At 42.0% G+C, this 17,970-nt stretch overlaps 1 protein-coding gene and 1 pseudogene across 1 annotated transcript in view; both read left to right on the top strand.

The window, feature by feature from the left end:
• Slc9a9 (solute carrier family 9 member A9) overlaps positions 1 to 17,970 on the top strand; it is a 711,270-nt gene that overhangs the window by 145,252 nt on the left and 548,048 nt on the right. The window lies entirely within an intron of this gene.
• LOC111816240 lies at positions 5,471 to 5,613 on the top strand (annotated as a pseudogene).

Below are 17,970 nucleotides of genomic sequence, written 5' to 3' on the forward strand. Positions count from 1 at the left end.
TAAAGACTAAATGAAGCTCTTGAAGCATTGTTCTTACCTTTGGGGAGCTCTTGGGCTAAGAGGGAGTCCAGGTATATATGGTAGTGATGTAGGAAAATGAAACTCCCAATCTGATAGATTCCTGTGCAATCTAAAATCAAAAAATGAATTTTGGGGACAATGGAGGTTAAGAACAGAATATATTATTGAGGGAAAAAAAGCTTCTGTCTGAGAGAGGGACAGAAGGGAGCCTGAGCAGCTTGCCCAGGAATCTGCCTTTTCTAGGGATTTTTATAGAGTAAGACCATGAGGTGAGGCAGGTCTAAGATGGAAAACATGAACACATGAGGTGGGACAAAACTCTGGCCCACCAATAAGATTACAAGCACAATTGCTTAAGTAAAATTGACTAAATCGAGATCAAATGGTGAAGCCAGAATTAGCAACAGGACACGAATACAGAATGGGATTTTTTTCCCGTAGGGGATTGGGTTAATGACTTCTTGGCTTCCTTAAGGTGATAGAGACCTGTCTAGAATACCAATTCTGGATCTACTCTTTAGGGAGGTAAACATTTGCTTGATCTTTTGTCTTGAGGTGTGGCCCACAGCTGGAGTGTCTGTCTCTCTCACAGTTGCAAGGTATTTTGTCTGCCATCCCAGCTCCTTCTGAGGGCCTTGCCCTGTCTGACTACCTAAAATATTTCTATCTAACTCAGCTACCTGTAACAGTAGTAGGTCGTAGATTATTATTTTAATATAGATAACACAAGTACAAGGAATAATGTGAGATAGGGAGAGGCTAAGTTCGGTGACAGGAGGAAGAAAAATATCAGGAGTTGAGAAAGTGTATCCTTTCTCAGGATGGGAACAGATGGGTTTTAGAGAATTGACTGGAACTCAACAAGCCAAAGGGAACATCCCAGAAGAAGAACACATTGTATATAAAAGAATCATTTATTGAAGAGCATTTTCTATAAATGTATAATAAGGAAATCTCTTTGCATAGCACAAATGCTGGAGATTTCAGGGTCAAAGAAAAGTAACAGTACATGAGAAAGCAGAAATCAGTTGAAAGGAGAAACCGAAGATGGAATAGTCATTGGCAAAGAAACCAGGGACTAGAGAGGCCAAGCAAATGTCTCAGTGTCACACGGTGTTGAATGACAAAGCAAGAATATAAACTCATGTCTTCCTCTCTGGAGCCACACTTTTACACATCAACACTCCATTGCTGGCAGTATTACCAGTCGTCTCTCTAATTCTTTCGTTGGTTCTTACCTGCAAGAAATTAAACTAATTTGTTAAAGACTTATTGGATGAACTGAAAGCAAAAGGAAACCTATAGTTTTAGTGTTTTTACAGAGCCCTGTTTCCCTCTAGCATGCTTCGTTCGCTCCTTCATTCAGCAGTTCTAAGCTCTGGTTCTCAGGATCTGTGCTGGACACTGAATCCCAGCACTCTGCCCTGGGTTTGGTTGCACAGACCATGAGAAAAACCCCATAACCTCCAACTTTACCTTTCCCAGGGTTTCCAGAGTGCTAATGCAATTCTAAGTTTATTAATAGCACATAGTCTTAAATCTAAAATTTCAGGATTAAATAAAATGTTATTTTTCAAGTGATTCCTGGAGTTTCCCCTAAGGGCAAGAGTCTTCTTATTTCAGGACTTTAGGGATCTGTACTGTACATTTCTGCTCCCTGTTATTGATGGCAGAAGCTTTAGGCATAGTTAAGATCTTAATTTTGGCAACTTGTTCTCAAAAGCTGTTCCAGCCATTGCTTTATTTTGGGTGTGAGAGAAAAAAGTTTACTTTCATTTTACTTTACCAAGAAGCTAAGAAGTATGGTTTTCACATGCATTTATGTTGCATTCCTTGGCCCAGCTCACAGACCCTTCTTGTACCCAAAGCAAATGTGTGATTCTGAATGTGTTAAAATTGCTATTTTGTAGATGGCTCCAACTGGGCTATAACCCAACTGAAGCACTAACTTTGCATCCTCTATTCTTCCAGCCTCTGCTAACCTTTAGGTACTTTCTGTCTTTATGAATTGCTTGCTGGAGATATTTCACATAAATTGGAATCATACAACATTTCTCCATTGAGGTCTGGTTTTCTCGTGTTTTATCCAAGGTAACATTTTAAAGATTTATCCATATCATTGCATTTTATGGCTGAAAAGTTTGTTGAGTTTAACCTCACTGAGCACCTACATTTTTCACAACCCTGGTTTAGGTATGCAAGCTAAATAACAGATCATCCCTGTTCTTAAGATGTTCACAATGCATAAAGACTCAGAGGATGGGAAGCAGCGAAGTAAATCATTCACTATTGATCCTACAACATGCTGAGTATTACACTATGTATGATGTATAAGAGCAAACAAAAATACAGCTCAAAAATGCCCTGAACAATAAGTAAATTTTTAATCCCGAATCAGTAGACATGGAGAGGTTCCACAGTTAGTTAACTGAGCGACTTACATTAAGGTTATATCCCGGCCTACTTTCTCCCATTTTCTTGCTTGGCCCTCCATCCTCTTCCTTTCAGGTTAACCCACATCACTGTTTGACGGCCACTGACACAGTTGTAAGAAAGTGTTTCTCACCCAGGGACCCAGAAGCCCCAAAGAGTACAATGTCTTCATTGACTCTCCTGTTAAAAGCTGAGAAGCATTTCCCACAATACCCATCCACCCCTAGCAGATCCCTCATGGAAAATTAGCTAGAACTGCCCTCCGAGCCCTTTGGTTTAGATGAGTCATACTTATTCCAGGAGCTGGGCATGGGTTTTCTTCTTCCAAGACTCTGAGCCATCTGCCAAACTCAGAGTCTGTAGTCAATGAAGAAGGGGAGGAGAAAGCATAGAGCGAGTGAGCAAACTTCTTGCCACATTCTGGAACAGAGGGCACAAGAGTCCACACATCAGCTTGCGCAACAGGGATGGTTTGGATTAGATCCTCACTAACTTGTCTCATTTCTCTGAGAGCCTCAAATTGGTGATGACTTGTATAAATTCTTTACAACTAATAATTCTGTTTCTAACACTAGGAAGTCCTTTTGAAAAAGATTTAAAGTTTTAAAGCATATGTGAAAAATAAAATCTAAGATATAATTTCACAATCTTGGAGTTTTCAAGCATTATTTTCTCATAAATCACACACACACACACACACACACACACACACACACACACACCCCTCAGGTAGATAAATCATACAACTTTATTTCCCTACAATTCAATTCAAGTTATTATTATACCTGGGGATGAAAAAAAAATCTTGACTAGTTCCATTAATTTCAGTCAAGGTTTTTATTCAATTCAAATTATCCTGAGGCAGTTTGAGATGTTCTATTTTCCTTCTCTTAGGAATATAGCAAGAGTCATAGTCATAGTGTTAGGGGAAGGCTAGGGCACTGGTCAGTCTCCCACCAATTCTGTCCACAGTCTACAACTTGACCTACATCCTGAACAGTTTCTCATCTTGAGTCCAAACGTTTGACCACCACGTCATCCTTGTTGGTGCAGCAAGGCCTCTGGAGTTTGCTATCTTCCTTTGTCACTTGGCCAATAATCATGTCACCAGATAGTGTCTGAGAAAAATCCCCCTAAAGAGGAGATAGGGATCTTCATTTGATCTGGAGAAGTTCTTAACATCATTGCATAAAAGTCTTTCAGGACATGTCAGAGGCATAGGCCAACTTATTAGGTGGAGTTACAAAGTAGAAGAATATAGGGAGGGGCCTCAGCTGGAGGAGCTGAGGGGCCACATCTCTGATAGGGAGATCAGACTGACACATTAACAAAGGGACAAGACCAGTGTTTATGGATTCGCTGAGGTGAGGCCCAGTCTGATTGATCATTATCCGAGTTCTGGCTTTGCAAGGTGGCTCTGGGGTAGTCCTTATCACTACCCCAGTGGCAATCTGGTCTCCATGAACTGATTGTTTCTGCTATGAGAAGCCTCACTTTTGTGGAGATTCTGCTGGAATCCAAGGTGACTATGGGTCTAGGACAATGACCAGGGACTTCTAGACATCCACTGATAGTTCTATGTCCATGTAAATCTCTTAAATGTACGGCCTCTAACTTGAGGAGGGATGATATAAGTTATAAACATAAATTTAAGGCTAAACAATCTCATCTTGCCAGCATTAGATAGATATACCCTAAATGAGCAGGGTTCCTCTGTACACAGCAGAGTGAAGATTTGGCACAAAGGAGACCAATGCAAAACAAGCAACAAGCTTTTAGTTACCTGCTGAACATTGTGTAGATGTCCCCCTCATAAATCATGGGGGGGTGCTTTTCAGAGGTGGCTGGATGTACAGTTTGGTGATAGGGTCAAGGGTGTGTCATTACTAAATTAGCCCCCTGATTGGTTTGCCCTAGTTCTGGCTGGGATTGTGAGTGCTACCCACCCTAGGAGTGGGCAGCCTGGTAGAATGTAAGGAACAGACAGAGAGTCGTGTCTGTTGCTGGTTGCTTGTCATGTGTCATTGACTGCTTGCTGCCCTCTGCCTGCCTGCTCTGTGATGCCTCTGTGCCACGTCACGCTGCCTTGGCACTATCCAACTGTGAACTTAGACTTCGACCAACTGGGAGCTACAGTAAACCTCTCCTCCTTTAGTTTTAGGTGTTGGGTATTTTGTCTCAGCAACAAAAAAAAAAATGTAGCTGAGACTTCTATCTCCCTCTATGTTTTATTTTGTTCTTTGTTTATATTTTGGGTTACTCATATAAGAAGTCCTCTAAAAACAAATCTAAGAATTTTGAAGCCAAAAGCTGAGGAGTTGAGCTGAGACCTAATAAAAGTAGTAGTTCATGGAATGGACTGTTTAGGGGGCAGCCAAGTACCCAGCTGATGTAGATAATAAGGAAAGTATGTTCATTATCTCATGGTGCTCAGGTCATTGAAAATTTTGATCACATGTTGATCTCAGTCACACCATTTAGAGTACTTACTAGAGATAGCATAGTCAATGAAAGATACTCTTATATTTTGGCTGGGCATATTTTAATGAGAACAGTGCTATATTTCATTACTTTTTGTTTCTCTGCCCTGAGTTTCCTTTCCCTAGAGTTCACAAACTGGTCACTGTTATTTTCTGTAAGAAAAGCTTTTCAGAGAGGATTACTCAGCGGTGCCTCGGAATCCCAGGAGGTGTGGCTGGCCAGGAGGTTAATGAAGTATTTAGATGGATTCCAGCGAAGCGTGGATTTGTCTATTGTAAAACTGGACATTAAACATTTAACTGATGGCTTTGCTAATGAGAAGATAAAGTCAAAGTAGTCAGAGGCTGTTGTCAAGTCCCCATTCACAATTCCCACAGGTCTTACTGAGACAAGCGCACATGCAGCTGAGGGCAACACTGTGTAAAGCTCTTTCTCTGAGGTTAATGCCATAAACACACACTTTCATTTATGAGAAATGGGTCATTAATAGCACTTGAAGTATCTCTGCCACGCAGAGTAGGCAATAAAGAGCTGGCCCACTTTTCTCAGTAAACTCTACCTTGTCCATGAATAGATCTCAGATTAATAGTAGAGAAAGAGGTGCAAAAAATAAATCCTCTTTTGCAACCCAGAACTCATTGTTTGGTTTGAGTTTTGATACATTAAAGAAGGAATATTGCTGCCAAAAAATAGTAAAGAAAGATTTCACATAAATACTATCTAGGCCTTGGGTGGCTAAGTAAAGAGACTTTTGTATTTTTAACAGAGAGGCACAAACTCACACCAAGTTTTAGACAAAGAAAAATATTTTAAATTCATGGCACAGTGCTCTTACCTTTTGAGGTGTGAGATCCGGGCCTTCTGTTGTCATCAGGTTTATCCTCTGAATCAGTGACACATGCTCCAATAAACATCAAGTGACAGCTCCTAGTCACTAACCAACACAGGGTTCCTGGAACACATCCAACCCACAGGAACAGAAGCCATGTAAATAAACTCTGTTGGGCAGGTCATGTGCCAAAAGTGAATCAGACTAAGACATCAAGGCAGTTCCTGGACATATTGCTGTAGCTGAACAGATGGCAGGCAAGAGGCGTGCTTAAAGGAGCCACTGGAGCACAATTGCATGTGATGTCTCACATCCTTATTCGGTAGGAGAGTGATAGAGGCAAACAGATCATAGGAGGCATTACCAGTTAGAGAAAACAATTTGGCCCAAGGATGATCAGAGCTGAAGATGTAGCAGGAATGCTGCCAAAAGCAGCTATGAATACAGAGAGAAGGCTGCAACTTCAGCACCAAGAAAAGGACAATGACACATCCTGGGTCAAGGGTACAGCATAAGTCCCTTTGGCACATCTTAGGGAGTCCCATGTTCATGATGGGGCACGGCGTCTAAGATCATGTTGACCCTAACAATACTTGATAGGAGAAAGCACAGGTGCAGCCAAGTAGCTCCTGCCTCTGAAGTATGTTGGGAGCACAAAAGGAGGCTGAGCTTTCAGGTAGAGAGATGAGTGGAACAACAGTGGATCTGGAGAATCATGACCAAAGGAAATGAGATGAAGGCCAAACCCAAGCAAGAGCCCTCTTATCTTGTTATGGACCCTTCACAAGCCCGAAAAGAAGCTGCAGTATTCAACCAAACCTTGCTTGGGTGAATACATGAAATTAAGGGAATAAGTTGGTAAATTAGGCTTAGGAAATGGGTACTGTTGGTTGTCTACTCAGTATTGTGTTTCTTTTCTGCTACCAGGAGAGTCTGTCTTTTATTTGAATATCTACCTCTTATCCACATGGGCCTGAGGGTAATGAATTTCTGTGTTCGAATCCCTGCCTGGAGGTGGTGTAAGCAAGCAAACCAAGCCTTGCCAGTGAAATTTGGAGGATATCTCTGGGTAATTCTGGGAAAGTTCTCTCTCTCCTAAGAGGAATATCCTTTAGATCCCCAGAGATTATTGTATTTATATGTAATGACTGAAGCAAAGTGCTTCAACCACTTTGTGACCACAAGAGAATCCATCTTTTCATCAGATAAAAATGGCAAAACTGAAAAATGACCATTGTAAGTGAAAGGTATTATTTTGGTAATTTAAATCCTATTGCATCTTCACTGATACATTTTTTTTCTTTTAAAAATGTGGGTTGAGGACTGGAGAGATAGCTCAGCAGTCTAAGTACCTGCCTGGAAAGTGCAAGGACCTGGGTTTGATCGCCAGTATTGCAAGCTATGCACAGTAGTGGCCCCGAAACCAGGCATGGTGGTGCACACCTGTAATCCCAGCACTGGGAAAGCTGAGACAGGAGGATCACTACAAGTCCAAGCTCCATAGTGAGACCTTATACCAAATCAATAAATAAATAAACAAAAAAAAATGTGTGCTGAAATTTCAGAGCTTAGTTGAGTTGTGTGGTGCAGGTCAGTCTGTAAGACTATCTTTTGTCTTATCTGTCCATCCACCCACCCATCCACCTATCCATCCATCTGCCCATCTGTCCATCCATCCATATGTTCATCCGTCAATCATTCATCAAGTGCTTATTATGTGGCAGGCATTTTGATGAACATGGAACATTATAAATTAAAAACATGCCCTGTTACTTCAACACTCACGGCTGTGTTAACAGATGATAACATGAATATAATAAGTCTTGTAACACAGGGATGTACAAAATGTCTTGGTAATCTGGAGTGAGAATGATGAGCTCTTGTCTCCATGACAGTTAGAGAAAAACATGCTAAGAATGATCAGCATTTGACCAGCAGAACATGCTGTGCAGTAGAAACTGCAGAAGCAAAGATAAGCAAAGAAATCCCAGCTGTTCCTTGTCCAGATGTAAATCCATGCAGGCAGGGAGGCTGTATGCAAATGTACCTTCTGCAGCAGAAGGGAAGTCAGTAAATGATGAACAAGAAAAAGAGATCAATTTACAGAGGTCCTGTAAGAAGGAGTCAGTGAGTGGGCGGAGGAAGGAAGGATGGGAGATAGATTACAAGACTAACTCATGTTCCTGAGTTCTACAGCGCTGCCTCAAGTCTCTTAGGCACTTCCCTTTCCAAGGTGTCCAGAGACTTGGGCATGCTCCCTGAAGCCTTCGTGCTGCTCTCTTGTTCTGATTGTCAGAATTGGATAAGCATTTCCTTCAACTCAATTCTCCCTTAACATGTATGCTTTGATGACATATTTATTGCAACAACTCCCCATGTTGTATGCAATACAGTGCTAAGAATGAGATACAGGGTTGAGTACCAGACTTAGTACTAAGAAGCTCACAAGCTTCACACACAGAAGTAACTATCACACAATAGGAAACAATGTAATGAAAATGTGTACCCAGATAAGATCCTTGGGGTGCAGAAAGGTACAGAAAGTAGGTGATATTCTTGTTGACATTAATAAGTAATGGCAACATAGGCAGGCCAGGAAAAGCCTTTCAAACAGAAAAAACAACAAAGACAGGGAACCCTAATGGAAAAGAATGTGGAGGTAAGAATCTATGTGAGAATGAATCACAATAGGGTAATTTGGGCAATAGTAGTGTTTTGTGGTAAGGAGCTTGGGTGGTGGACAATGGGCTGGATGAGTAAAGGTATTGTGTGCCAGCCTGAAGAGTCTGGATTTCATTCACTGGGCATTTGTTTAATGTGTCTCATGTGGCTAGAATTGTGTCAGAATCCATAGATATAAAGATATATGACATAGTCCCTGCTTAGGAAAAGGCTGGGACAAGTGAAGGAGAAGACACATGAACAGGAAGAGGAGAGCTAGCATTTATAGAGCCAAGTCCTGAGGCAGCCCTCTACCTGAAATATGTCATGTATTCCTCCTCATAACATCCCATTAAACAGACATTGTTTATTGTGTGGGCAGAGGAGGAACTGAAGTGCACAGAGGTCAAGTAACTATTCTAGCATCGCACATCTAAAATGCAGAGAACTCTAGATTCAAATTCAGTTCTATCAGATTTCACAGCCAGCACAACACAGAAGCTTGGAAAAAGTGTGGTAACTCAAACTGAGGGTCAGCAAAGGTGTTCTTGGAAGGTACAGAAAGTAGGTGATATTCAAGCAAAATTCAAAAAAAAAAAAAATTTACACTAAGTTGGCTAGGTGGTTTTGGGAGTGGGCGAGGGTATGGAGGCAGGGAACTTGGGGACACGCAGAGCTAGGAACCCGTCAATACAACAAGTGTGATGAGGAAGAAGGCTTGGGGGAGATGAGTATGAAGCCGAGACCAGATCATGGATCACATTTAGAGGACAGATGTGAACATTGTTAGTCTTAGCATAACTGATAGACGTCTCAACCATTTCACCATCACTCTCATCCATATCCCATCACCAGACTTTGAGAGTCACCTTGGTTATCCTATCTCCCCTAACCCAAAGTCAGTGAATTGGGACTCAAGGCTTTTTCTCCCTTCTACATATCTCTGATCTGTTTCCTTCTCTGTCCTCACTGCTCCCTCTCCTCCTCCAAGCCCAGGCATCTTCATTCTTCTCCTGGAATACCATGAGGGTCTCTTGGGCCAACCTCTGAACTTCCATTCAGTGGGCCAAGAGATCTTCTAAAAATAACTCAGACAACACACCTCCCTTCCCCCCTTGAAATCCTCCATTGGCTGCTCTAAATTTCAAAAGAAATTTCAGTACCACGGCTCAGCTGGCAAGGCTCTGCCCTCCCTCCGAGGTTAGTGTACCCTCTCATCTCCATTTCCTTTCAAACCCCAGAAGGTACTCCATTCCTTCTCTCCTTTGTTCATGCAGACAACTCTGCCTGGAATGGTCCTATTCTGGAATGTCACCTGACTCTCTACTTATCTTCAAGCGTTCAATTTCAATGATGCCTTACTGTGTCCTCCCTCCAGCATCCCATCCTGCTTCAATTTAGTATGCATCATCGACACTGTTGCTTTCTTTAGTGTTCTTACCTCAGGTCTGTCTCCTCTCTTGGTCTTCAAGCTCCCATTGTCTGCTTTCTTCATATCCGACTGCTCAGATTAGCCACCGTCCTTACAAATGTAGCTGTCTTTTGCCAATTATTTAATAACAATTCCAGCTAGTAACAAATATTGACCTCAGACAGTCAAGGGCCAGAACATGTGTAAAACACCACAGAGAAGAAATTAAATTTGCACCATCAATGCAGAGAATATGGCCATCACTTTGATTTTGCAGGAGTGGGCTTCTGATGACCATTCTGGAGAGTGTCTGGCACAACATAAGCATCAATAAATATTTATTGAGTAAATTAATGTTAGTGAAATGATTTACTAAGTCTGTTGACAGAGACAAATAATCCAACAGTAGCAGAGATTGTGGTGGCAAATAAAAGTAATAGCCCAAGTAGAATGGGTCATTGTCAAAAGCATTTCTTCATCTATGAAGGGAAAGCCCATTCAGTAGAACAATCTTTTATTTTCTCAGCTGTCTTTTTTTCTTTATTATCTGAATTTGAAGCCAGGATCCACTTTGTTATGGAGGATGAGTTCTGCCAGCCATAAAATTTTGGCACGATAGAAGTAGAGGCCTTTTCCCTTAGTAGTGAAGAGAATATGAATCACTGAAGAGTAATCTAATAATAGCTAGAGTAAAAGCTGCAGAGTGGCCTGACAAGGTGGGTAGTGCTCTCGTACAGTAGTGCAGCGTGTGTAGGGATATGTTTAAATCCTTACAATTCAAACAGCACAGCACCCCACGCCACTGGAATCGGTTTTTAAAATGCAACAATGGTTTGCTCATTGATGACCTAACTAGTATTCTCAGAGAAAGCATTTTATGAAATTTTCCTCATTCACTATTTATGTTTGGAAATACAGTCATGTACTTGAGTTACCTTGGCTAGAAATAAAAGATAAGGTTTTAGAGTGTTTATACTCAGTACTCAAAGGAACTTTCTTTTTAATCTGTAGTTATCAGTCAACAAATATTTATTGAATACCTGCTTGTGCCAGACAGTGTTAATTAAAGCTTGTTCTCTTTTATCTTGTTAAATGCTAGGCTTTTATCACTTCATCCTATAATTAGATAGGTGACTCCTTTTCTTAATTTTTTTTTCAATTACTCATGACTTTCTGTGTGAGAGAGATCTTTTATGTTCAAAATCTTCTATGATTCACCTTAAGCCTCCCACAATAATGAAGCATCTCCACAGTAAGCCCAATCTTAGGTGCTCTGGCATGAGTTCCTTATATTTTACCTAAGTGCTTTTTAAGTGATGGATTCCTTGACACTTAAGGAAGGACAACTACTTGGTCACTATATTTTCAATCAAACATATCCTCTCAAAGTATAATCTTGTCCCTCAGGCATTTAAGAAAGAAGACAGATTTTTTTACCCCCCCCACAAAAAAAAGAAGGTTGTTTTTTCCCCCAAAACCTATGAAGTATTAAATTAAGTGGGTCAATACTTTTTTTTTTTTTTTTCCCAGTACTGGGAAATTGAACTCAGGACCCTTCGCTTGGCCGGCAAGTGCTTATTCTACTGAGCTATCTCCCTGGCCCTTGTGGGTCAATACTTTTAGTCACAAAGCATTCACTCACCCCTGCCTTGGCTCTTCTGAAAACACATTGCATTATACTGTAGCATATTTGTGGAAGTTGCTCATCTATTGAACAAATGCATCATATGTTACATTCTGAATATTTAGAAGCAAGAACAAGTCTAATGATGTATTATAAGACTAAAAATTAAAAGTAATGATCCTTGTTTTTTACCTTTAAACACTAACTTCATTGAATTATAACTTGCATATAGTAAAACTTATTTGTCAAATACGTTTTAAGAAATATGTATGTCAAAAAAAAAAGAAATATGTATGTCAATTAACGAAAATCTCAATCAATACACAGTGTTTCTGTTTCCCTAAAAGTTCCCATAATGTCGCTGTGAAGTTTGTCCTCTTCCTCCTGGCTACCAGCACCCATTTAAACAAGCTGGTAACACCCACTGGTTGGAACTAATGCCAATTACTGGACAAGATTACAGGACCTAACATTATACCTTCAACCTTCAAAGTCTTTAAAGAATAATAGGAAAAGAAAAATGAATACTGGAAAAAATTGATAGCAAAATAGTGCTATACATACTCCAGTATCAACCAGAGCTCAGCCAGTGGTGGGGTGAATGGAGGTCTGAGTTTTTGACCAAATTATTTCTAACTCTGAGTCTTGGTTTTTGCCACCATAACATAAAGAGCCTGCATCATCTGACCTCTCTAGGCTTCGTGCTCTTTACATACACAGGTGCCTTCTCTGGTCCTCGGGAGCATGGAAGTCTGTGATTATTCTGTGGTTCACTCACCAAGTACTCTTCTATACAGGTTCATATCTTAAAAGTTTGGCATATTAGATGCTCCTCATTGAAAGCCATTGTTGGAGTTACATAATTTTGCAATAATTTGAAGAATTTTCCATTGATTCAATTTTGAGAAATATGTTCATTGTTATTTTCCAGCTAAGAAGTAGTGTTGAGGCTCCCTTCAACCACCTTCATCTTCACTGTGGGCCACTTGTCCCTGTCCACAGGTACATTTCCACAAAGTTAATCTTCCGGATAGTTGCACTCACTCAAGTGAGGGATGAGCTGGGAAGGGAAGACATGGAAGAAGCCATCTCTACTGTCAGCTTCAATCCCATGAAAGGCAAAGCTCCCGGCTCCAGAAACCAAATGAACAATTGGACTACCAGTAGTCTCTACGTGTGGCCTTCCACCTCTGACCATGGCAGTGCCTGATTTTCCTCCAATAGGCAATGCTTCCCAAACTTTAACTAGATAAACCTCTCATACTCTAATCATCTGAGAATCCTAAATTGGAAGATTCCAAGCAGTACTTGGTTGGGACTTGACAGTTTGCATTCCTAAAGTACTCCCAGGTGAGGAAAGGTCCCTGGATCACAGAGCACTTCTGGAGGGCCCATAACAGTGGAAAGGGTAGAGGACCCAAGGGAACTGGGTGGTGGATCCACTGACCACTTTTTTATTTTCAAGATGTACATTAAAAATGCTAGGTTTAGAAATGCTGGGCAGATTAAGCGCCTGCTTAGACAGATGCAGAGGTCAGAGGTTCGATCACTGGCCTGCTGTAATGACCCCACCCCCAGGGTGTGCTGAGATGGTGATTGAAACTGGGCGTGGTCACACAGGCTTGTAATTCCAGCACTTGGGAAGCTGAAAACAGGAGGATCACTACAAGTCCAATCTATGTAGTGAGACCCTGTAGACTCTACAGACCCTGCACTAAATAAAAAAAAAAAAAAAAAAGTTAATGTACTAGGGGTTGGGGAGATAGCTCAGTGGTGTAAGTGCCAGCCTGGCATGCACAAGAACTGGGGTTTGATCCCTGGTACTGCATGCTCTGCCAGCCTGGAACCTTCGGGGCACTGATCCAACCACAGAAACTAGGTGTGGTGACGCATGCCTATAATCCCAGCACTGGGGAGGCTGAGACAGGAGGATCACTAGGTATCCAAACTGCATAGTGAGACCCTGTACCAAATAAATAAGAAATGTTAATGCACTAAAGAAATACATCTTTCTTTTCTTTTCTTTTTTTTTTTTTTTTGTATTTTAGGGAAAGGTCTACAGCGTGTTCAGGGTCTCACTACTAGGTGGGACTTGCAGTGATTTTCCTGTTTACAGCCTTCCAAGTGCTGGGATTATAGGTGTGTGCCACCATGCCCAGTCTCAGTTGCTATCTCAGTGCACCCCAGGGGCGGGGTGGGCACGGCAGGCCCTGGGATCAAACCCCCGGCCCCTGCGCCTGCTTGCAGGTACTTTAATCCATTGAGCTATTTGGCTGGCCCTAAGAAACATGTCTTTAGTGAATCATAAAATCAGTGCTGTGACAAAGCTAGAGATGTTATTGAAAAGACATATTTTGAAGAGGACACGCAATCTACTAATTAAGCCTTCTTACTAGAAAATGTGTCATCCATGAATTAACATGAAAAATATGAAAGTTGTCTCCTGCTCCAAGTCAGGATCCATACACTGGATGTAGAGGTACCACGTCTCACCATCCTCACCTCTGGAAGGCTCCAGATCTGAGACAAGGCAGGCTAGGGTCCCTCTAGCCTGGACACTGGGTTTTAGAATTTAGCAGCCAACTCTGTATATACAGGAATCTGAGCAATTTTTTCTCCTGACCTTGTTTTTTTTTTTTTTTTTTAACAACATAAAGTTTTTTTTCTGCTTATTGGTTTGTTGATTTCTAAAAGCAATCTTTCTTCCATCAATCACATACCCAGGGAGACATATTATTTTTATCACCTAAGGAAGGCAGATGCCGAAACTCAGAGCAGATTTATGAGTCGTTGGGTTTCTTTGTCGGTGGGGTACCCAAACTAAATCAGTCTGTAGGGTTGACTACAGAGGAGGGAAGTGTTGAGCAATCCTCACCCTGTAGTCAGGAGACTGAGGAGAAAAATTACAGCTTAAAAGTTGTACAGAAAAAAATAGGTGGCATTAGCAACCTCTGGAACTGGTGGTGTGGGATTCGCCTCACACAAGAGCTCATTTTTAAATGAAGTCAAGAGGGTGAGGAGACAGACAAGTTATTGGTGTCCTGAGCCCTGTTTGGACTTGGTGAATATTAAAATAGCAATTATCAGAAATAATTGAGCCTTAGGAATAGAAAATGGGTAAATAAGCAAAAATTGGCCTTGGAAAATGTAGCAGAGAGACCAATTAGTGACCGCACAAGATAGCGCTGGCTAAAAATGAGAAGAAAGTTTGAGAAGAGTTGGGCAGTGAGAAGAAAGTGTTACCAGAACCGAGGAAGAGAAAAAAGCAAAAACAAAAACAAAAAAAAAAAAAAAACTAGGAAAAGAAAGTGTAGGCCAGAGAATTTGGTTTAGGCAGGAAAATGGTTAGGCAGGGAAACCTGAGCTATGGATTTCTGCAATTTTTAATCAGACGCTGTAAGACAAACCTTTGCAATGTGGTTTGATCTAGCGTATATGTCCATTCCTTGTGCATGGTGGTGACTCGCGTGAATCTGCCAGAACTGCTGAATTCAGGAGCAAGGGAGTCGCCAGGCTTTCAACCCAGCAGAATTTAAGACTGACACACCCTCGCCCCATCTCTTATCCATCACAACAACAATATGATTGTACTTAGTACTCAACAATATGATTACTCCTTACTCATTTTTAAATTTTGGCTTTTAAATTTTTTTCTTAAAAGACACTTTTAAAACAATACTTTTGTCTTAAATACTGAGTTACCAGGTTGCTGAGATATAAAAGCAAACCTTTGTTTAAAAAAAAATGATGATAACTCTTTCTATAATTAGTGCTTAAGAGAAGTGTCCCTTAAAATAGGAATTCCATTATCCAAAGTTCTCATATGGTAATATTTTTTTATGATAAAGTCCACATAAGTAAAAGAAAATTACCTATGTTAAAATAAAAAAAAAAAAGAAACCATACAATTAAAAAAAATGATAATGACAACGAGCAGAGCTGGTGGCACCTATAATCCCAGCACTCCAAGAAGCTGAGGCAGGAAGATCCCAAGTTTTGAGCTCAGCCTGGGCAACTAAGCAAGACCCTGTTTCGCAGTTTAAAAACTTTAAAAGGGCTAGAGACATATGAGAAAAGCCTGTGAAAGCCCTGAATTGTCAAAGTTCACCCAGAAAGGGCTGCCGGCTTGTGCCCTGGGCAGCGGCTCACCACTCCTGCACTTGAAGCTGCTGAGGCGCCTCACTCGCGCCCAGCGCTGGTGCGAAGGACTCCAACACTCCAGTTGCAGCCACTGCAAGGGAGGTGTCTGGGGGAGCCCCCCAAGTTCACAGTGCCCTGGAAGAATAGCTGTCCTCAGCCAGGGAGGGGAGTGCCAGGAGTCACTGTCATGGCTTGTCTCCCCTTTTTATCATCTCTTCCTCTAGACACACAAGCTGCCTTGTTTTCAGGGGAAACAGCTATGAAGTGTTTATTTAGGGTCTACAGGGTCTCACTACTCACTACTAGATCAGAGTCGTAGTGATCCAACTGTTTTCAGCCTCCCAAGAGCTGGGATTACAGGCGCGTGCCACCATGCCCAGTCTCAATCGCTGGCTCAGCATGTTCTGGTGGCGGGGCCAGCACAGCAGACCCAGGGATCGAACCCCCAGTCCCTGCACCTGCTGGCAGCCGTTTTAACCCGCTGAGCTATTTGGCCAGCCCAAAAGTATTTAAATGCTAGCAGAAAGAGTAAGCGGTGGAGGTCTCCAGGAGAATGCCTTCTGCCCGTGTCGGGCTTTCTGACTTGGCTCCTTCCCAAGTCTCCCTCCTACCAGCGATTGCACAGAAGCGGGGGGGGGGGGGGGGGTGTTTAAGAGGAATTTAAAGGGTATTTAAGAGGACACAAAATTAGTATCTGGTGATCTCAACGTTGTTGTTTTAACTAAGAGTTTAAGGAAAATACACAAAGGCTGAATTATATAGCTTTAAAGTATTAAATTAGCCCTTCCTGTACGTCCCAAGCCAACCTCGCCCCTCCCTGCACCCCACCTACACTGCGCGGAAGAAGAGGATGCGAGCACGAGGGCGTCTCTCGCTGTCTGCCTTCTTCCTGGTTGAAGCTGTTACACGCGCGCCTCAGGGACAGGTGGAGAGGGAGAGGGAGAGAGAGCTGAAGCAACAGAAGGAGGACAGGGAAGGAGAGGATGGCTCTGTGCAGTTATGGAGGGGGTGTCAGGACACCCGGGGGCCTAGGAGAACCTTGAGGAGGTTTGTATTGGCAGGAGAGCCTGTTTGCTGGCACTTCCGTACGTCTGGGTTAAAAAAAAAAAAAAAGTGAAGCTGTGCACCTGCTCATTTGCGGCATCCACAGCAAGAAAGACGCGAGGTCTGGCAGCCAACGACACCCTCCTCGGATGGCCCCCAGCCTCACCGTGCTGGTCCTGACTTGGAGTGCCAAAAAAAGAGTAGAAAAGTCGTGGGTCTGAGCAGAAATCTGCTCTGCCTTTTTAAATTATTTGTCAAGTTTATAGCTATAAGGAACTCTGGGAATACTGGCCTTACAATTCTAAGAGAGAGCCTGTTGGCTGCCAAGACGTGCACACCCATATTTTTTGGCGGAACTGGGATTGAACTCAGACCCTTGAGCTTGCCAGGCAAGTGCTTATTCTACTGAGCCATCTCCCCGGCCCTTGCACACCCATGTTTACATGTCGTTTAAAATCTTTCTACATACCGTACTCTATTGTTATGGCCCACATATGATATAGTATATCTTATAAGTTCCATATGCCCATCTACCTGGCTGTGCATACATATATTATCAGAATTTTTATAAATATCAACTATCGAGGCTTTATTTAGGATTATTTATTTATTTATTTATTTATACCAGAGATTGAACTTGGGATCTTGTGCTTTCCAGGCAGGCACTTGTGCCACTGAGCTATCTCCCCAGCCCTAGGAGATACATTTGCAAGCCCTTTAGAAATTCTGCCAATAAGTAGAATCAAGATTTCTAGCCAAGAATGAGAAAAATAGTACATTAGTTATTTCCTTGAATAATTATTGGACATATATTGACTATGGGAGCAGTTCTCCAGCAGGTAGCTGAGGGCTCTCCATTTAGGGAGACCTCTGATTCTCTGCTAGAAGTTGACCTCTTTTTATGACTGCAAAAGGTATGTGTTCAATCTGCCATACGAATGGATAAGTGAAGGCTAGCGCTAAAGTCTGGATGTTAAATGTTCCCAAAAGATTCGTGTGTGAAAGGCTTGGTGCACAGCATGGTGCTATTGAGGAGGGGTATGACTTGTCAGACTGTGACTAAGTAGGGAGGGAGCCTTTAGATTTTTGGGAGTGTGAGGACTCCAACTCCTCCATTTCTTTCTGTCTCCGTCTCTGTCTGTCTGTCTCTGTCTCTGTCTCTGTCTCTCTGTCCCTCTCTTTGGCCCTCTCCCTCTCCGCCCTCCCTCCCTGTCTCTGTCTCTGTCTGTCTATCTGTCTGTATGTATATCTGGCTCTCTCTCTCTTTCTCTCTCTCTCTCTCTCTCTCTCTCTCTCTCTCTCTCTCTCTCTTTCTCTCTCTCTCTC

The sequence above is a fragment of the Octodon degus genome, unplaced genomic scaffold, assembly GCF_000260255.1.
Source record: "Octodon degus isolate 3935 unplaced genomic scaffold, OctDeg1.0 scaffold00028, whole genome shotgun sequence".
NCBI lineage: Eukaryota > Metazoa > Chordata > Mammalia > Rodentia > Octodontidae > Octodon > Octodon degus.